At 38.3% G+C, this 22,226-nt stretch overlaps 1 protein-coding gene across 2 annotated transcripts in view; it reads right to left on the reverse strand.

Moving 5' to 3' along the window:
* The window catches only part of PAK2 (p21 (RAC1) activated kinase 2), an 89,051-nt gene extending 73,451 nt beyond the window's left edge, over nucleotides 1-15,600 (reverse strand). For both annotated transcript variants that reach the window (XM_081571512.1, XM_081571511.1), the window contains exon 1: nucleotides 15,325-15,600. The gene's annotated coding sequence lies outside the window, so the exon portion shown is untranslated. The remainder of the gene's footprint in view (nucleotides 1-15,324) is intronic.
* Nucleotides 15,601-22,226: the final 6,626 nt, after the last annotated feature.

A 22,226-nucleotide genomic window follows, 5' to 3' on the forward strand; every position in this document is an offset into this window, starting at 1 on the left:
TTGGCAGTTTTAAAAAATTAATTGCTTCGATTTATTCTGCTAGTAAAATTTGTATCCAGTGAGACAGAAAAATATGGGAGTAAAAATGTCTGGTTTACCATTTTTAAGAAATCAGCACTCTTGGGGAAAAACAATCTTTGAGAATCATTTGCTTTAGGATTTCATAACACTACTGAAACAACCTAATTCTCAACACTATCTGTGCTTCCCAAAACAGCTTCAACACCAAGTCACTGCAGCCTATAACCTAACCATTATTTACTGTCCCCAAATCCACTCTCAGTCTCTCCCGGTCTGTTCTTTACAGCACAGGGAGCCACTTCAAAATATATACTTTATAACTTCAGTCCTCTACTTTAAAACTTCAGTCCTCTACTTTAAAACCTTTCAGTAGGATATTTAAAAGGAAGCCTGCTAGTACATGCATGATCAAGCCTCAAATTTTCCAGACTCAATGCTCTGTAGACTTTCCCTCTATAGGCTTTAAGTTTTATCTGTTTTTTCAGTTTCTCTGACAGCCATCTCAGGCCTCCACACATGGCCTTTCTGGGAAATTTTATGTTCAGTCATCCAGTTTCCCTAGAACTGATGGGAGTTATCCTGGGACACAAGATTTTCAGTGCTAAACCCAGGAAAGCCCTGGGCAAACTGAGATCCAGTCCATCACCCTTCTTTCTATTCATCACCTCCACCTGTCCAACACCTGCTTTAAGTATTGGCCTAAAGGTCACTTTCTCAGGAAACCTTCTCTGATACCTCCTCACTCCCACACCAGGCACATTAGTTCACTGCCTTAACGTTCATCACAATGGATTTGCTATAAAACTGTGCCTACCTTAACTAGGCTATAAACTCCACAAGCATGGATCAGTGAGTATTTTATTGACCATTACATCACTAATACCTAGCACTGTGTGCAGTTCATGTGTCTCAGAGATGAGTACTTGTTGAATGAAAAAAATCAATCAATGAAAGGTATATCTGAGGCTTTCCTAGTGGCTCAGTGGTAAAGAATCTGCCTGCCAATGTAGGACACATGGGTTCGATCCCTGGTCCAGGAAGATCCCACATGCCGAGGAGCAACTAACCCCACGTGCCACAACTACTAAGTCTGTGCTCTAGAACCCAGGAACTACATACAACTACTGAGCCCATGCACTGTTAACTACTGAAGCCCAGGCACCATAGAGACTGTGAATCACAGTAAGAAAAGCCACCTCAATGAGGAGCCCACACACCTCAATTAGAGAGTAGTTCCACTTGAGAAAAGCCCACACAGTAATGAAGACCCAGCACAACCAAAAAAAAAAAAAAGAATGGTTTTTTTGAGATGGCATCAGAGCAAAGTAATCTTTGCAACCCCATGGACTGTAGCGCACCAGGCCCCTCAGTCCAAGGAATTCTTGAGGCAAGAATACTCCAGTGGGTAGCCATTCTCTTCTTCAGGGGATCTTCCCGACCCAGGGATCAAACCCAGGTCTCCTGCACTGCAGGCAGATCCTTTACCATCTGAGCCACCAGGGAAGCCCAATCTAGAAAGCTAAGATAATTAAATGCTCCATTTATCTTGATATTCACAACTGATAAAATTCATCCAAGCACCTCACCTTAACCACTGTATATTCAAAATAAGACAGCAGGACACTAGTCTAAATTGTCATTACTCAATCTCCGTTACAAGTTATTTCTCAGTTTACTACTAATCATATTCTTACCCAGAAGATGGAATTCTAGACAACAGGAACAATAAGAATAATTTAATTCATGAGACAAAAGGGCACACAGCAGCCAATAGGGGGAAATAAGCCTGCTCAGTGGGGCCAGAAAGTCACAGATGCTGGGCAATGGGGAGCACTTGGAAATTCAAGAGGTTTGGTTTTAAGTGTTTTTTATTCTCATAACAAAAGTAGTACAAGGTCATTACAAAGAACCCAAACCAGAATAAAATTTAAAGAAAAAGAGAATATCCATAATTACACTTCCCAGAAAGACCTATTTCTTTTTTTACATTTCACACTAGAAACAGGAAAATGACATGGTTTGAAGTCTAAGTCATTGAAATATTTATTCTATGAACTACAATGTGTCAGATGTTAGAAATAAAGATAACTAAGATCTAGTCTCAGTTTCCAACTCACCATCAGTGGGAAAGAATAACAAAGGACTACTCTGCAGCGAGATAAGAGATGATGCGGTAAGTGGAATGTGATGGGAAAGAGGACTCAGAGCTCCTGTTTATATGATTAGGTAAAGTAATTAGTAATTAGGCAAAGAAATCAAAACTGGCTTTCGAAGGATGAGAAGAACTTGCCAACCAAAAAAAGAGAGGAAGATCTCTGTAAACAGAGGAAGCAGTGTGTTAAGGAAACTGTAAGCTAAATGTGATTCTCTTTTCTCTCTTCTTCCCCTGGGCCTTCACCCAATCACAAAACTAGAAAAGTGAAACTATGACTAAGCATGAAAGAAGTAAAACAGTGAGACAAAAAATGTTTCAAAACTGCCTATGAGGTAGTGAATGGGGAAGCAAGGAACAACAAATATATATTTTTTTAAAGCAGTAAGAAGAAGCGTGTTCAACAGTGTGAAGTCTAGCTTTCCTCAAGTTTGGTCACAAACCCCAATAACAATTCAAAATGAAAAAGTAGGGGAGAGACAATAAACACAGGCCATCCTTGACTTAAGATATGTACGTTGAAAGTATCATTAAGTTGAAAATGCATTTAATACACCTAAATCTATCAAAGAACATCTATAGCCTAAGCCTACCTTAAAAGTGAAAGTCAAAGTGAAGTCGCTCAGCGTTGTCCAAATCTTTGCGACCCCATGGACTGTAGTCTACCAGGCTCCTCCGTCCATGGGATTTTCCAGGCAAGAATACTAGAGTGGGTTGCCATTTCCTTCTCCGGGAGATATTCCCAACCCAGGGATTGAACCCGGGCCTCTCGCATTGTAGGCAGATGCTTTACCGTCTGAGCCACCAAGGAAGTCCCAAGCCTACCTTAAACATGCTCAAAACACATCAGTTGACAGCTGGGCAAATTCATCTAACATAAAGCCTATTTTATAACAATGTTGAATATTTTCTGTAGTTCACTGAATATTTTTCTTAAAAGTGAAAAAGAGAATGGTTTTAAGGGTACAGAATAGTTGTTAAGTGTATGGTTATAACCTTGTTACTGCATGGCTGACTGGGAGCTGCAGGTCACTCACTGCCTCTGCCCAGCACCACCAGAGTACTGAACCCTGTATTGCTAGCCCAGGCAAAGATCAAAATTCAAAGTATGGTTTCTACTGAATGCATATCACTTTTACACCATAGTAAAGTCAAAAAATCATAAGTAGGGCAACTGGATGTGTATGAAAAGTGTTCAACTAGCTATCAAAAAGATGCAAATTGGAACAAGATGCTATTTTCCTATAATCAGACTGAAAGACCTTATATCAATCAAAGACCTTATACTGAAAAATAAAGGTCAACTGCAGGCTGATTATTTGATTCCTTAGGTGGTTGTCTAAGTTAAACAAAAACTGAAACCAGCTTCATATAGTAAAAAATAGTATCAAATCAGATAGTAGTAGTCTACCCCAAATTTCCATGAAAACAATTCTATTTAAAGTCTTAGAAGGCTTTCCATTAGCTTTAAGGTCACACAATCTTAACTAAGATCCATGACCCATCCATGATGTTTGTTTCATAAGAGAAAGTTAAGATATAAGATAGCCTGCTCCTCTCTGCTAGCCATCCTTTAATTTGGAGACTCAAAGTTTGCCTCAAAGAAACAAGCTGGTCAGTCACCCTTGTTAACTTATTTCTTGCTAAACAGAGGTGAGTTCTGTGGCAGCTAGAGTTCCTTATCATCTCTTCTAATCTTTCTATATACATTTAGGAGACTGTCATGCAAGTTCCTGAAAATGAGTAACTTTCTACGTGTCTCTATGGATATAAAGTTCAGGTGGACCTGTAAAAGGGCAAAAAAACTCCTGATTCCCACATGGTTTCCTGAAAGGTGTATTTACACAAGCGAAGTGTTGTGTTGTGGGTGCAAGATTGGAATCAGTAAGAGCCCTAAAAGCAGCACAGGCTAGAAATCAAGGTAGGGTAAGACCCTACCATCCTAGCCCAGAACTACCCTATTAGATGAATGACAGTTCATTACTGGGACTCAGGCTAGGAGCTGTGTGTATTTATCCTTCAGCAACACACCTAAGAAGAGGTTTCCACGAGAACCCTAGCCAACTATAGAGGCAAGGACAATCAATCCCACAAACGTTTCCAATAAATGCATATCAGGTAACAGATAGCAGTTACCATTCAAGGATGAACAAGCAGGGGACGTCCCTGATGGTCCAGTGGTTAAGGATCCACACTGCTTCCAGGCACAGGGGTTTGATCCCCTGGTCTGGGAACTAGATCCCAGATGTGGAAACTAAGACCTGGCACAGCCAAATAAATAAGCTGTTTATTGTTCAGTTGCTCAGTTGTGACCCCATGGACTGGAGCCAGCCAGATTCTGTCCATGCAATCTCCCAGGCAAGAATACTAGAATGGGTTGCCATTTCCTTCTCCATGGGATCTTCCTGACCGAGGGATCGAACCTGCATCTCCTACATTGGTAGGTGGATTCTTTACCACTGAGCCACCTGGGAAACTTAATAAAAAGTAAATTAAATAAATATTTAAAAAAGAAAAAGGATGAATAAGTAGAAAAAAAATCCAATACTGATCCCAACAATAATGCAGCACAAGAAATAGAGAAAATTACTTTTCATAAAAGTAGAATCTAACTTAGAAGTTGAACTAATTCAGGACACAGAATTCAGTTCTAAACACTGTTTGGCAAACTCCATGAAACAGGCTTATATAAAGAGAAAAGACCAAGATGAAATGAGAGTAATTTAAGCAAAAAAAGGAATGGAGTAAATTTTAAAAGATGCAAAGAAACTAAATTTCAACAGCAGAAGTAAAGCTGACACTGGAAGTGATAAAGGAAAACCAAATGAGTGATAAAGACAAATATTTGAGAAGCTCACACAAAAGACAGAAATGATAAGCTAACCTAATGACTACAAGTGTTTCCAAGGAAAAAAACAGAACTAAAAATAACCAAAAATATTTCTGGAAATGAAAAAATAAAGTATGAAGCTTCAGGTACGTGCTGTGCTTAGTCGTTCAGTCCTGTCCCACTCTTTGTGACCCCATGGACTGTAGCCCGCTAGGCTCCTCTGTCCATGGGGATTCTCCAGGCAAGAATACTGGAGTGGGTTGCCATGCCCTCCTCCAGGCAATCTTCCCAACCCAGGGATCGAACCCAGGTCTCTTGCATTGTAGGTGGATTCTTTTCCATCTGAGCCACCAGGGAAGCCCAAGAATACTGGAGTGGGGAGCCTATCCCTTCTCTGGGGGATCTTCCCAACCCAGGAATTGAACCAGGGTCTCCTGAATTGCAGGCGGATTCTTTACCAGCTGAGATACCAGGAAAGCCCCATAAACACTATAAGAAGGATGAACCTTGAAAATATGCTACGTGAAATAAGCAGACACAAAAGGACAAATACTGTATGATTCTACTTATATGAATCATCTGGAAATGGCAAAACCATAAGAGAAAGTAGATTAGAGACAGTCATGAGGTGTTGTGGATAGAGAGGAATAGAGGGTCAGCAGTTAATGAGTGCAAAGATTCAGTTAGCAAAGATGAAAAATTCTGGAGATGGATGGTAATGATGGTTGTACAATGTAAGTGTACTTAATGCCAAAGAACTGCATACGGTTGACTCTGAACAGCTTGGGGTTGGGGGCACAACCCTTCACACAGTCAAAAATCTGAGTATAACCCACAGTCCAGCTCTCCATAACATGGTTTCTCCAAATCCAAAGTTCCTCTGTATCTGCGGTTCTGCATCCTAGGATTCAACCAACCTTGAATAGTGCTGTACTATAGTATTTACTATCAAAAGAAAAAAAAAAAACAGGCCTAAGTGGACCCAGGCAATTCAAACTCATGTTGTTTAATAGTTAACTTCACCTAAAATTGGTTAAGATGATAACTTTACATTACGTCTATTTCACAAAAATACAGAAGCAGTAGCAATGAGCCATTAAAAAACAGAAAGCATTAAAAAATAACAGAAACACACTCAACAAAATTATGACAATACACATAAATGTTTTCAGTATTCATTTTAGATTAAAACAAAACTAAACTATTTTAGTAGTTCAGTAGTTATAATTTAAAAGAGCTACAACTAAAAGTTGCATGGAAAGAAAAAGTTGGCTAATAATTTACTGAACAAAGAACAGGACCGATACGAATTTAAGTAAAATAAAAGACTCAGATTAAATATGACAAATTTTTATTGATTAGGTGGAATGCAGACCATTAGCAGTACAGAACTTAAACATGCATCAATAATATTACACCAAAAACATGATAAAAATCATCAGGGTTGAGACAACAAGACAAGCCACAGAGTAGGGGAAAATATTTGCAAAAGAAGGATGTGAAATAAAGACGCTCAGCCTCACATACTTCATTAGGGAATTGCAAACTGAAACAGTAAGATAGCACTACACATCTATTAAAATGGTTAAAATCCAAAACACGAATAACATTAAATGCTGATGAGGAGTTGAGCAGCAGGAACTCTCATTCATTGTTGCTGGGAAAGCAAAATGGTTCAGTCACTTTGAAAGACAGTTTTAGCAGATTCTTACAAAACTAAATACATTCTTACCGTACAATATAGCAATCGTTTTCCTCGCTGTTTACTCTAATCAGCTGAAAACTTATACCCATGCAAAACCCAAACATGGATGTTTATATAGCAGCTTTACTCATAACTGCCAAAGGTGGAAGCAACCAAGATGTCCTTCAGTAGGTAAGTGAATAGACAAACTGTGGTATATTCCAACAATGGAGTATTATTCAGCGCAAAAAAGCAATGAGCTATTATCAAGCCATGAAAAAATAATGAATGAAACTCAAATGTATATTGCTAAGTGAAAGAAGCTGAAAAGGTTACATACTGTATAATCCAACTATATGACATTCTGGAAGCATGTTAAAGCATCAGTAGTTGACAAGGGTTAGTGAAAAAGGAGGGACAAATAAGAGGAGCACAGGGAATTTTAGGAGCTGAGAAACTATTCTGTATGATACTGTAATGGTGGATACGTGGATATGCGGCATTTATCCACCATTTGTCAATACCCAATACTCATTATATTCACGTATAATCTCAAAAGTGAATCCTAATGTAAATTATGAACTTTGATTGATAGTGATATACAGTGGTTCATCAATCATAACAAACATACCACATAATGCATAATGATGGTTGGAGAAGCTAAGGGAGGGGGTAGATCAGGGCATATGAGAGCTCTCTGTAGTTTTTTGCTCAATTTTTTTTGTGAACCTAAAATGGTATAAAATGAAGTCTATTAAATTTTTAAAAATAAAAATCATTAAAAAACCAGGTACTTTACTCAACAAACACATTCTTACTGCATACATACTTGTTCTAAGTTCTGAACAGAAGAATAGCAAAGAAATAAACAAGTAAATGAAAAAATAAATTCAGGTGGAAGTGCTATAAAGAAAAACACAAAGGGATAAAAAGTTAGATACTGAGCAGGGGCAGGGGAGGCTATTTTAGATGGCTGATCAGGTAAGGCTTCTTTAAAGCAGTGACATACGAAAGGAAGACAGTATTCAGGCAGAAGAAACAAACATAAAGGACTCAATATAAGTAAGTATAAGCTTTTCAGAAACAACGCTCTCAGTCTTTGACAGATTAAGATTAAAAACTTAATAAAGGCTAAGTCTTATAGTTAATAGAAACTATTAATAAGGAGTAAGACAATTTGAATAAAGATTGACAGATACCTGTGTGTATATAAACTGTGTGTGCAAATAGAAAGTGTTCTTTGTAAGTTTTCAAAGCACATTTAGAAAACTGGATTATGCTTTAAGTCACAAGAAACCCTCAATAAACTCAAAAATATTTTAAAAAACCATAGTTACCGACAATGAAAGAACATAAGAGTGAACAGAACTGTACCAAGTACCTCCTGAGTCAAAGAGGTAATCAAATTAGAACTACCAACTATTTGGAAAGCAATGAATACAAGAACATCATTCAGAGGCATTTTAGAGTGCAAAGTTGTACTCAGAGGCAACTTAAGAGCATTAAATGTTCTCATTAAATAAAAAAGAGAGAGAAAGATCTAAGAATTTACTTAGTTAGAAAAAGTATAACAACAACAAAAAAGCAGGAACAAAATAAAAAGCAGAAGTCAGAAAATCAGAACACAGAAAATTAACAGAATGAATCTCAAAATTTCTTATTAAAAAATTACTAAGAAAACATTTGGCAAATCAAATTAAGAAAAATAACAAAATCACTAACAAATGATGGAAAGGAACACCACATCTTTTAATTATAAAAATTTACATATACCCATATAATAAATTTGAATATCTTAAAAAATATTAGATACGAATTTATCAAAGCTTATGCATGAGAGTAAGGATTTCTCCATAGACTACAGACGTTACTATATGAACTGTGTATTCTTATTAAATTAAAAATTCCTATGAGATTCTCTTCTACTCTTTCAATAAATACTGTACACTTTACTAACAAGAGTGGGGTTTTGGTTCCTCGTAATATAGGCCTTTGAGTATCTTGGGAATGTTATTAGCAAATTTATTTACATACTTTTATAAGTAGTAAAAGAAAAACCTTACCAACACCTAAGTAAGTGTTATAAAAACATTTGATAAAATTCAGAAGACAATTCTTTTTTATAAAGAAGAAAATAAATAATAAGGAATTCTTATCTAAAACCAACAGCTGTATTCATCCTTAACTGTAAAAATACCAGAGACATTCCAAGACAATTATCACCTCTCTTATTTAACTGTGTCTTGGAAATTCTGATCAATGTAATAAAGAGCTAAAATAAAAATAAATACTGTAACTATTGGAAATAAAGCAAAAGTTACTATTATTTTTAGGTAAGACAAGGAACCTGGAAAACAAAAGTAAATAAAATTTTACTAAAATCCAGAAAGATAATAAAAATAATCGTGAACACAAAAATCTAGTTATTTCTAGAGGTACAAACTACTGGGTGTAAGATAGGCTCAAGGATGTTTCATACAACACATAGAATGTAGCTAATGTTTTATAGTAACTGTGAATGGAAACTAACTTTTAAAATAATGTAAAAAAATTTTAAAAGAGAACTTACTAAAAAAAGTAAGTAACTTACTAGTTACTTCTGTATATTTATCAGAAATAATAAACTAGACCAAATCCACAAAAACAAAACAATAATTTAAACAAGAAATGCAAATTAAACTAATTTTTTATTTGCCTAGCAATAAACAAATTTAAGCCAATTTAATAATTTCATTAAGAATGATGGTTGCTTCAAGGACAACAGCAACAAAATGAGATTCACAAAGCTAGTGATAATACACCTCAAACATTTCTGAAGCGTAACTTAATACTTTTAAATGTTTATATGCTTTTATTCAGTAATTCAATTTCTAAGAAAATATTCTAAATAATCACGGAAAAATAAAAAGATATTCACTATAGAATTATTTGTATAAAATACTGGAATAAATTACACATTGGCCAATAGGAAAATAGTGAAACTAAGGCACAGCTATACAACAGAACGTTAGGCAAACATTAAAAAATCATTTTTAAAAAGAATTTTTAAGGAGAACAGAAGGAAACTTTCAAGATTTAATGTTGTTTTAAAAAAATCAAGATAGCAAATTCCACAAAATATGATTCCAAAATTTCAGAAAAGTAAATTATGTACACATACAAAATATAAAGAAACATCAAAATACTGTATTAACAGCAGTCATTCATAGGCAATGTTTGTATTTTTTTAAAAAAAAAACTTTATTCTTTTCAAATATTTAATAAGGAAGGTGAAAAAGTTCAGAAAGAATTTACAACAGATACTCTATCAAACACCTGGCTATATTTTTACTATTATGTCTGCCAATGTAACTTTTTGTTCTATAATAACCTGATCTTTAGAGAAACTGAAATTGTGTCTAAAAGTTTTACTCCAACTCTTCTTGTTCATGTGGTTATTATGTAACATTTTTGCTTTATAAACCAAAATCTCAAAATTAAAAAGCATAGGAATTAATTTTTTTTTAATTTTTGGGCACACCACGCGGCTTTTGAGATCTTAGTTCCCAACCAGGGGAAACACAGAGGAAACACAGAGTCCTGACCACTGGATTGCCATGGAATCCGAAAATAGCAATTAATTTTTTAAAAGCTGAGATTATACCTTAAAATGCACCTATGAAATAAGGATTAAAATAAAACCTCTATTTTCCCAGAACTTTTTAAATATGTACATGAAAAAATATTATCTACAAGATAACAGTGTGATCAGAAACATGTTAGGAAGAACTCAATCATGTAGATTAAAAGAGCCCTGAACGCATATGTATATATGTGCTGTGCTAAGTCACTTCAGTCGTGTCCAACTCTGCATGACCCTATATGGACTGCAGCCCGCCAGGCTCCTCTGGCCATGGGATTCTCCAGGCAAGAATACTAGAGTGGGTTTCTGCGTGACCCAATATGAACTGCAGCCCGTCAGGCTCCTCTGTCCATGGGATTCTCCAGGCAAGAATACTGGAGTGGGTTGTCGTGCCCTCCTCCAGGGGATCTTTCCAACCCAGGGATCCAACCAGAGTCTGTTGCCTCTAACCTGCGCTGGAGGTGGGTTCTTTACCATTAGCGCCACATGGGAAGCCCATATATATATATGTGTTTCAATTTTAACCAAAACTAGAGTTCTTTGCACCTCCTTTTTGATTAGTTTCAATTGACAAAAACTGGGATATAACTCATTTCCATATGAATAACTCATCCTTTCAGCACACTCCAAAGAACGATTATGGATCAGTGTGTTAAGAAAACATATAAAAGCAATAAGAATATCTAAATCATACTGGAAATCAGGGAAGACTCCCAAAGAAAGCTATACTACTCAAAAGCTGAAATTTGAAGGCTGAGGATGAATTAGGTAGATGCCAAGAACTAGGAGCCAGAAGAGGGCATTTCCCCCTCCTTTTCAGATGTGATGCTTGCAATAAAACTATTAAAATATTCCTCTCTGAACCCTTATCATGTGACAAATTTTTACACCAACCTCAAAGTCCTGAAATATTTTCATACCTATATTTTGTTTTGGTAGCCAAACTCTTACCCTACTTTGCACCAAAAAAATAAAAATAAAAATCCTGAAGTATGAAGATTCAAATACAATTATTAAAGTACTAGAAAAAAATATAGAAGATTATTTTTTTATAAAGGTAAAATGGAAAAGATACTCTTAAACAAAGGATTAATATCTACTAAGTGTAAAGAGCTTCTGCAATTCAATAAAGAAGTATAGATTAGTATAACCTTTTAGGAAGGCAATTTGGCATCTATTAAAACTTAAAATGCACACTTAAGAATCCTTTTTATGGAAATACTTCTATACATATGCATGTGCACAAAGATATAAGTAAGTTCACTAAAGCTCCACTTTTAGTTGCCCAAAAGTAGAAATAACAAATAACCATAAATAATTAAGTAAAGTACAAGAAAAGAATAGAATATTGCATGACTATTAAAAACATGAGGAATAAAAAGTACTGAGATGGAAAAGAATTTATAACAATTAGATTTTTTATTAAAAAAAATTAAGGTAAAATTACACACACACTTGTTCTTATTTCTAATTGCATAAAGAAAACAATTGCTAACAGTGGCTGCCTGTAAGGAATGTGACTAGAAAGTAAGGAAAGTAATTTTCACTTTTTACTCTAAATAACTGACTTGCTTGAATCTTTTGTAGTAAGCATGAACTGACTACCTTTGAAATTTAATTTTAAAATAAGGGAAAAAAAACTCACTATTCTAATCTGTTATAATTATGGTTATCTCTGAGGGCTAAGTGATTTTTGTATAGTAATTTTTGTCGTGTTTAATAGTTTATACTACTTCCTAAATTTTCTATGAGAAACACGACTTTAAAATCTGAGAAGTATGTATTAAGAAAACCTGTATTTGATTTCATTGCTGAAAATTTTTTTTTTCTCCTGAAAAGTAATTTTTAACAGTTATGGTCTCAAAAATGTGGTCCTGAGATTTCAACCACTTTCAGAAAGCCGTCTTAAACCTAAGTTTCTAGGTATAACATTTGTTGCAGAAGCAATTAAATATAAAACACATTTTAGAATGGAATATTAACTAACATTTATTAATCACATAAGCACAGCATTCGCTAAGTAATTTTCCCTGTATTATCTCATTTGCTCCAAATAGCCTTATGAAATTTGTATTATACTGTTATTATTATTAATCCTCATCTTATAGATTCAAAAAATCAAGTCTGAAAAGAATGTGTATCTTGCCCAGAGTCAAGTGCAAGAGATAGGATTCAAACCCAGTTCTCCAGCTCCTAACCACTTTTGATACCTAGAATGACAAGTACTAATGTACCTTAGAGATAATAGGCTAGACCTCTGAAATGTGGCCTGAATATTCAGACTGACTATTCTTATTCAGGTTAGTGATCCTAAAATGAAGAAGTGGTGATACTCAACTCTTATCATAGAAGAAAATAGTATTTTTCAAGACAACAGGGATTATTTTTTTTTCTTTTTTTTTTTGCATCTCTTTCTACTTCTACGAAGATACAAGAAGGATACAAAGGACAACTCAGATTTGCGAAGAAATTAACACCCTCCTTGATTATTCTGGAATTAGCCCTGTAACTAACTGGAAGAGCTTTTAAAAACAAATTGATCAGAATCCCAAAGCCTTAAAGACTTGAAAACAAGGTACAGTTTCACATTTTAATCGAAAGTAGAAAATTCAGAAAGCCAAAAGAAATGTTATATTCAAATACTAGAATAATCAATATAGACAGATTAAACATAGGAAGAATTTAACAATATCTACCTTATTTTATCCCAAGCTATTTGAACAAGGTCTCTCTCTTTCAAAAAAGAATAGAGAACTTCCCTGGTGGTCCAAGGGTAAAGAATTCACCTGCCAAGGCAGGGGACACAGGTTCCATCCCTGGTCCAGGACAATTCCACATGCCTCAGGGTAACTAAGCCGGCGAGCCACAACTACTGAAGCCCCCATGCTCCTCAATAAGAGAAGCCATCCCAATGAGAAGCCTGCCTACCTCAACTAGAGAGTAGCCCCCATGCACTGAACTAGAGAAAGCCCAACTGCAGCAATGAGGACCCAGCACAGGCAAAAAAATAAAAAAATAAAAGAATAACTGAAAGTTTACCCCAGCTACCTGAACAAGTTCCAAGTTTTCTCTTAAAAAAAACCTATAATTGAAAAGATACATACACCACTGCTAACCATGTCTGCTTGGAAATCTGCCCATCATAAAAGACTAGAGAATCACAGGAACCCCTATTCATTTGTTCAGTAGACAGACTACAATTACAAACTTTATGAATTTGGGTTTGCAAGGTTAGCATTTAATGTCAAAAGTCCAGAAGAATAATTCTGAATAATTGTAAACTGTAATCAGGGCCCCAAGAGAAGCAGAATACCCAGAACTCTTCCTCAGTAAAACTATCTGCTTATAGAAAGCACTGGCAGAGAAGCTGACATCAACACATCTACTTGCACACTCCAACATTTCTAGACCTTAACCCTTTAGGCCAAGAAGACCTCTCAATGAATTAAGAACAACTGACGCTACCAAAATGACAGTCCTGAAAATACACTGAATTTAGGTCAACCTCTTTCACCAAAACCTGAAAGTGGGTTTAAGACCTACATATGTTACAGGTCAGAAAATTTTAAGGTTCATTTTTCATAATGTAAATCTGTGTTTCTGGCTAGTTAAAACTAGAAATAATTAAAAACTAAAGATTTAAGAGTAGCCTTAAATCAATACCCTTAAGAGGAGAACATGAACAAACTTTTCACCTATATATTTTTTCATAGATACATACAAAATATATAGAAGGGATTATGAGTGGGATTTACAAAAGCCACAGAACTCCTGGAAAAGTTGACAAGTTCTAACCTGCTTTAAAAATTACCATTCACTGTCTTCATCCCAATCTAACTTTATTAAATGTTATTCTTTTGAATAACCGTACAACAACAAAACCCCCAGAGCAAATTCTTCTACATTTCAATATCCTGCCTACTTGCAAGAGCGGAAGAGTCAAACAGAGCAGGGGAAAAAACGTGACGTGAACCACCTTGATCCAAAATACAGCTCGTGGGAGTCTAATTTTAGGCCTAACCATTTTGATTGTCTTTTTACAGAGGTGGAAAAAGAAAACAAAAAAACACAGATCACTTGTAAAATAAATCTGAGATAATTAAACCAACAGGAGTTGGCATTATTTATCAAGGAGGAAAGAAATCATTTTCGCACTGCCCAGAGTATTCCCATTAAAGATAAGATACAAGGGCCGGTAGTACAACCCTACAACAACTGACGACAACGGCAATTGCTTTCCACTCTTCAGCTCTTGGATGACTCTATCTTTAAAGAATGAGTCAAAAGGTTGAGCCCACTGAGGAACATTCGACAACGTTTTGTGTGTATGTGTTGTTTTAAAGAAAGCCAAACATGGTGAAAGCCAACCTTCACCTAAGTTACCTAAAGAAGCAAATATTCACCTCCTGGCGGAGGATCAAACAGGAATCACGAGAAGACCCGAAAGTGCTGTTCTTAAGCGGAGGCCCTCAAACCCTCGGAAAACTATTCGTTTTCTACTAATGCGGAATATGGAAGAGATCACAGATTGCAGTTTAGAAAAGAATGAAGCGGCTCTAGACAATGTGCCTCGGCAAAGAAACTGCGAGGACCAGAGATAAGGAGGAGCTGGGACTCTGTAAGAGACGAAAAAATCAAGGAATAAAACCCGAAACGTTTCGTCGAACACTAAAGTAAAGGAAGAAAAGGCGGCTGAAACGCGAGGGAAGGGAGATCAACAGAGGGCAGAGACGGTGGCGCGACAGGGTCCAGGGCAGGGCCGGGTCCAGGAAGAGTTAGACCTCACCAGCCCAGAAAGCTTCCCATTTCAGGCTAGAACCGGAGAAGAAAACAGCCCGAGGGCGCAGACAATGAGCCACCGCCCCAAGAGTTGCGGCTCCAGGCACGCAGGTGGCGGCTTCCCGGGCCCGCGCGGGGCAGGTCAGCTGCCCCGGGCCGCTCGCGCCGGCCAGGCCGCGTAGAAGCGAGGAGGAAGGAGAACGACGGCCCGCGTCCCGGCCTGTCTGCACACTTACCGTAGGCGAGGAAAGGTCCCCGCCCCAGCGAGGAGCCTCCGGCCGAGCTCCGGCGGGCTCCGGAGCCGCCCCGAGCAAGCGCGCGACGCGGGGCGGGGAGGGGAGGGAAGGGGAAGCGGGGCGGGAAGAGGGGCCGCGCTGGAGCGCAGCCGCTGCTACTGCTAGGCCGGGCGGCAGCCGAGCCCCGCGGGCGCCGGGAGGGGAGGGCAGGGAGCCTTCGGCAATGGCGACGGCCCAGGCCAGAGGGGAAGCGGAACAACTACCGCCGCTGCGCGTGGCCACAACCCTGGGGGAGGGCGATGGCGGGGAGCGGAGAAGGGCGGGACCCAAGCCCGAGCTCCACTGGGCGGAGACGGGCACCACCTCCCAGTGGGCGAGTTCACGCGGGGCCTGCCGGGAGTTGTAGTTTGGAGATGTGTTCCACTTCTCCCCCCCACTTTCTTTTTTGGGGGGATATTCTCTATATTGAGAGAGACCGCCAGTCCCTCATGTAGTTCAGCATTGTCTCCAGTCAGGTCTGTGCCAACCAAAGATGCTGAAAGACGATTTTTGTTACATGAACCTGCTCCAGGACATGTGTTTCTGAGAATTCATCCACTATCCATTTTGCTTTTTACCTACAACTCAATGTATTTTGGTGCTAATTAAGGCCCACCTCCTTGCAAATTAAGGCCTCTATGATTTATCCACAGAGGAGTTCCTCAATGTATTCATTCTGTTTAGTTCAGTGGCTCAGTGATGTCTGACTCTTTGCAACCCCATGGACTGAAGCATGCCAGGAGCTTGCTCAAACTCATGTCCGTAGAGTTGGTGATGCCATCCAACCATATCATCCTCTGTCGTCCCATTCTCCTCCTGCCTTCAACCTCTCCCAGCATCAGGGTCTTTTCAAATGAGTCAGTTCTTTGCATCAGGTGGTCAAAGTATTGGGAGTTTCAGCTTCAGCATCAGTCTTTCCAATGAGTATTCAGGACTGATTTCCTTTGGGATTGACTGGTTTGATCTCCTTGCAGTCCAAGGGACTCTCAAGAGTCAACTCCAACACCACAGTTCAAAAGCATCAATTCTTTGGCACTCAGCTTTCTTTATGGTCCAACTCTCACATCCATACATGACTACTGGAAAAACCATAGCTTTGACTAGATTCCTCAATGTATTCACTCAGTGTCTAATATGTACCAGTCACTCCTGGGTATCAGGGATACAAGAGTGAACATGAGTCACTTTGTCTTTGTGGAACTTACAAATGTAAAAACACAATAATTAAAATAGTGATATCTGGTATGAGGAAAAAAACTAGCATGATTACTTTGGATAAGGTGGCCAGTGAAAGCATCTTTAAGGAGGTGAAGTTCAAGCTAAGAACCGAAAGAGAGAGCCATGAAAACCTCTCAGGAGCATTACAAGCAGAGGAAAGAAGAAAAGAACTTGTTAAGTTCAGTTAAAAAGGCCTGCGTAACTGCAGTTTAGTGCAAGAGTAGCATAGTATACCAAAACACTAGAGAAGACAAGATTCAGGTCAGGAAGGATCTTAAATGACATGGTAAGGAGGCTGGACTTTATTCCAAGAAGTTATTAAATAGTTGTAAGCAGGGAAGTGATGTTACCTGGTTTATACTAGATTGGTACATGGAGAATGGAGTATTGAGATGCAAGAAGAGAAGGGAATGAATTAGGGAGGCATTAATCATGGCTGATGCTAGAGTAACAGCAATGGAAGTAGATATAGGAAGCCAAATTGTTCTTATTGATAGACGTAGAGCAAAAAAACTTAATTGATATGGAGAATATGAGAAAAGGGATTCAAGGAGCAATAGGGCACACTATTAGATAACTTGAAAAACAGTCCCACTATGAAATATACAAAATGCTGGGTAAAATAGAACATCCTTTCAAAGGCATAAGCTCAACCCAGTGCTCTGTGACAACCTAGAGGGGTGACATGGGGTGGGAGATGGGAGCAGGGTTCAGGAGGGAAGGGACATATATATACCTGTGGCTGATTCATGTTGATACATGGCAGAAGTCAACACAATATTATAAAGCAATCATCCTCCAATTAAAACAAAGAAAGAGGAATACCTCTGATGGGCTTCCAAACTTCACATTCAACCCAAAGGAGGAGCAAGAAACCAAAGTAGTAACCAAGTCAATGAAGCCTGCTGTGTTGTGTTGTGTTGTGTTGAAAGGACCTACTTACCTCAAATCTCTATGGTTTTTCTGGACGCCCAGGAGACAAGAGACCAAAGACAAGGCTATGAGCCTGTAGAAAGAGTTGAGCTATAATCCTGCACAAGGCTGGAAAATTCAGAGGACCAAACCCTCTGAGAATAGACTAGGAGAAAAAATCCCCTGTACCAACCCAGGCCAATATGTGGATATATTTTAGCCTGGACTTTGGCATCAAGGGGAAAAACACTTTCCCTTTAGAATTCATAACCACAAATTTTCCCTCACATAGGTCTGACAGTTCAAATTTATAGTACCTACACTGTCCAGGAAACCTCAAGTCAAGTAAGCCTCCAAGGCTGGTAACACTTGGAGGTCTAGAAGAAACAAATACATATCCTTATTGCACAGGGTCACTCTCAACACAGGACTGAAAGGATTTCCACAGATAAACAGGCTATCAAAAGGTACACATGAGCACCCAAAATAAAAATACAATACATCTGAGAAAATAAGCCAGGAATGAATCAACAGAAACCACAAAGAGAATAATGAAGCTCATGAAGTTTAGATTTTGGAATTGTTTATTACAGAATATAACATAAGTTTATTAAAACAATTAAGCAAAGTAAGACAGGAGCAAGAAACAAGATACTATTTTTAAAAAATCACCAAGCAACTTTGAAAAAGAGTCAAGTAAAACTTCTAGAAATAAAAAATATAACTAAAACCAATGTTTGGATTAAATAGCAGATTACACACAGCTGAAGAGAGAATTAGTAAACTGGAAGACAGATCTAAAGAAATTACTGATAGCAACCCAAAGATAAAGGAAATATGAAAGGAAAGTTGAGAGACATGGGGATAGATTGTACGGGTATACCATACACATAATGAGAAAAAGAGAAAAAACAAAAGAAGCAGTATATGATGAGATAATGGCTTAGAATTTTCCATAACTAATTAAAGACAAGACCCTTCAAATTCAGGAAGCAAAGTGAATCCCAAACAGGATAAGTAAAGGAAATCTCAAACACATTAAAGTGAAACTGCAGAATACCAAAGATAAAGAACCCAGAAAGAAAAGACATCCCCTGCAAAGAAACAACTATTAAATTTAGCATAGATTTCTCAACTGCAACAATGTGTGCCATCTGACAATGGAAAAATATTTTCAAACTACCACAAGAAAGTAATTGAACTTAGAAGTGCATACCTCGTTAAATTATTGGTAACAAAAGTGAGGGTGAAATAAATATATCATCAAGCAAAAACAGGTATCACAAACCACAGAGATGTTACAAACCAGAGAGACCTACTAAAGGAACACCTTAAAAAGATACACTTCAGGAGGAAGGTAATCCCAGAAGTAAGGTGCAAGAAATCAGATAGATAGTTAAACCTACAAACATATCATGGACTAGGACAATCCTCTATATTATTTCACTTTCTCACAGCCTACCAAATCTTATATTCAACTACCTGCCAGTAGTATATAAATTTGATGGATAACACAGATAGGTGTGGGGCTTCCCAGGTAGCACAGTGGTAAAGAATCTGCCTGCCAAGGCAGGAGATGCAAGAAACTCGGGTTCAATCCCTGGGTCAGGAAGATCCCCTGCAGGAGGAATTGGCAACCCACTCCAGTATTCTTGCCTGGGAAATCCCAAGGACAGTGGAGCCTGGCAGGCTCCATGGGGTTGCAATGAGTGGGACATGACCGAGCATGCATGCACAGATAGGTGTTAGTCACTTCACCTTACATTCTTTATCTTCACATCATATCAATTAGCATCAGTCATCAAAATATAGATGAGTAACATGAGATAAATAGACTATTTGACTAGAGTAATCCTTAAACTCATTACATTCTGTAATCATTACAGCAGAAATAAGTCTTCTCAGTTCCCAAGTCATTAATGTACTATCCTCCATTCAGTTCAGTTCAGTTCAGTCGTGTCTAACTCCTTGCGACCCCATGAACAGCAGCACGCCAGGCATCCCTGTCCATCACCAACTCCCGGAGTTTACCCAAACTCATGTCCATTGAGTTGGTGGTGCCATCCAGCCATCTCATCCTCTGTCGGCGGCCCTTTCTCCTCCTGCCCCCAGTCCTTCTCAGCATCAGGGTCTTTTCCAGTGAGTCACCTCTTCGCATGAGGTGGCCAAAGTACTGGAGCTTCAGCCTCAACATCAGTCCTTCCAATGAACACCCAGGACTGATCTCCTTTAGGATGGACTGGTTGGATCTCCTTGCAGTCCAAGAGACTCTCAAGAGTCTTCTCCAACACCACAGTTCAAAAGCATCAATTCTTTGGCACTCAGCTTTCTTCACAGTCCAACTCTCACATCCATACATGACCACTGGAAAAACCATAGCCTTGACCAGATGGACCTTTGTTGACAAAATAATGTCTCTGCTTTTTAATATGCTCTCTAGGTTGGTCATAACTTTCCTTCCAAGGAGTAAGCGTCTTTTAATTTCACGGCTGCAATCACCATCAGCAGTGATTTTGGAGCCCAAAAAAATAAAGTCTGACACTGTTTCCACTGTTTCCCCATCTATTTCCCATGAAGTGATGGGACCAGATGCCATGATCTTAGTTTTCTGAATGTTGACCCCACGTCCAAGGTAAGAGAAACCCAAGTAAGACAGAAGGTGTTGCAAGAGGGCATCAGAGGGCAGACACACTGAAACCATAATCACAGAAAACTAGCCAATCTGATCACACGGACCACAGCCTTGTCTAACTCAGTGAAACTAAGCCATGCCATGTGGGGCCACCCAAGACAGGGTCATGGTGGAGAGGTCTGGCAGAATGTGGTCCACTGGAGAAGGGCATGGCAAACCACTTCAGTATTCTTGCCTTGAGAACCCCATGGACAATATGAAAAGGCAAAACGATAGGATACTGAAAGAGGAACTCCCCAGGTCAGTAGGTGCCCAAAATGCTACTGGAGATCAGTGGAGAAATAACTCCAGAAAGAATGAAGGGATGGAGCCAAAGCAAAAACAATACCCAGCTGTGGATGTGACTGGGGATAGAAGCAAGATCTGATGCTGTAAAGAGCAATATTGCATAGGAACCTGGAATGTTAGGTCCATGAATCAAGGCAAATTGGAAGTGGTCAAACAGGAGATGGCAAGAGTGAACGTCGACATTCTAGGGATCAGCAAACTAAGATGGACTGGAATGGGTGAATTTAACTCAGATGACCATTGTATCTACGACTGTGGACAAGAATCCCTTAGAAGAAATGGAGTAGCCATCATGGTCAACAAGAGTCCGAAATGCAGTACTTGGATGCAGTCTCAAAAACGACAGAATGATCTCTGTTCATTTCCAAGGCAAACCATTCAATATCACGGTAATCCAAGCCTATGCCCCAACCAGTAATGCTGAAGAAGCTGAAGTTGAATGGTTCTATGAAGACCTACAAGACCTTTTAGAACTAACACCCAAAAAAGATGTCCTTTTCATTAAAAGGGACTGGAATGCAAAAGTAGGAAGTCAAGAAACACCTGGCGTAACAGGCAAATTTGGCCTTGGAGTACAGAATGAAGCAGGGCAAAGGCTAATAGAGTTCTGCCAAGAGAACTCACCAGTCATAGCAAACACCCTCTTCCAACAACACATGAGAAGACTCTACACGTGGACATCACCAGATGGTCAACAACGAAATCAGATTGATTATATTCTTTGCAGCCAAAGATGGAGAAGCTCTATACAGTCAGCAAAAACAAGACCAGGAGCAGACTGTGGCTCAGATCATGAACTCCTTATTGCCAAATTCAGACTTAAATTGAAGAAAGCAGGGAAAACCACTAGGCCATTCAGGTATGACCTAAGTCAAATCCCTTATGATTATACAGTGGAAGTGAGAAATAGATTTAAGGGACTAGATCTGATAGACAGAGTGCCTGATGAACTATGGACAGAGGTGCGTGACACTGTACAGGAGACAGGGATCAAGACCATCCCCAAGAAAAAGAAATGCAAAAAAACAAAATGGCTGTCTGAGGAGGCCTTACAGATAGCTGTGAAAAGAAGAGAAGCAAAAAGCAAAGGAGAAAAGGAAAGATATTCCCATTTAAATGCAGAGTTCAAAAGAATAGCAAGGAGAGATAAGAAAGCCTTCCTCAGCGATCCTCCATTAGATCTAGCTAAATAATCTAAGTTCCTACTAGAGTGGCTGAAAAGCACACACACACAAAACAATCTCTACCCCACCACCACACTTAGTTGAGGTAATCTTTGTTATTTTCACCCAGAGAACATTACATGATACTTTAAGAAAATAAACCATACAAGTGGAACAATACTGGAACACAATGACCAGGAGAATAGTACCTGTTTTCTTTGCTATAAACAAAAAAGACCATACAAAGAATTATGAGAAACTGATTTAAAAAGTAAAGTGATAGTCATTTTTTAAGTAATCCAAAGAAGACAATATAAAGAGTTCAAAATGCTCTGTTGCATCAAAATGATATCATCTGCCAGCATTTATCAGGAAAAAAAATTCATATTAAAGTATCTTCACTCACATTCACACTTATGTTACACTTCTGAATACCCATATAAATGAAAAAATGGCTGAATCATATCCCAAGCCACCATTTCAGATATTAACTGAAATGAAAATTTTAAATACTGAGGAACGTGGCTTTGATGTGCGAAAGAAAATGACTATTACATACATACACATACATAGAAACACACTTAAGAGGT

Source organism: Giraffa tippelskirchi, chromosome 2 (genome assembly GCF_054371585.1).
Source record: "Giraffa tippelskirchi isolate mGirTip1 chromosome 2, T2T-mGirTip1v1.2.pri, whole genome shotgun sequence".
NCBI lineage: Eukaryota > Metazoa > Chordata > Mammalia > Artiodactyla > Giraffidae > Giraffa > Giraffa tippelskirchi.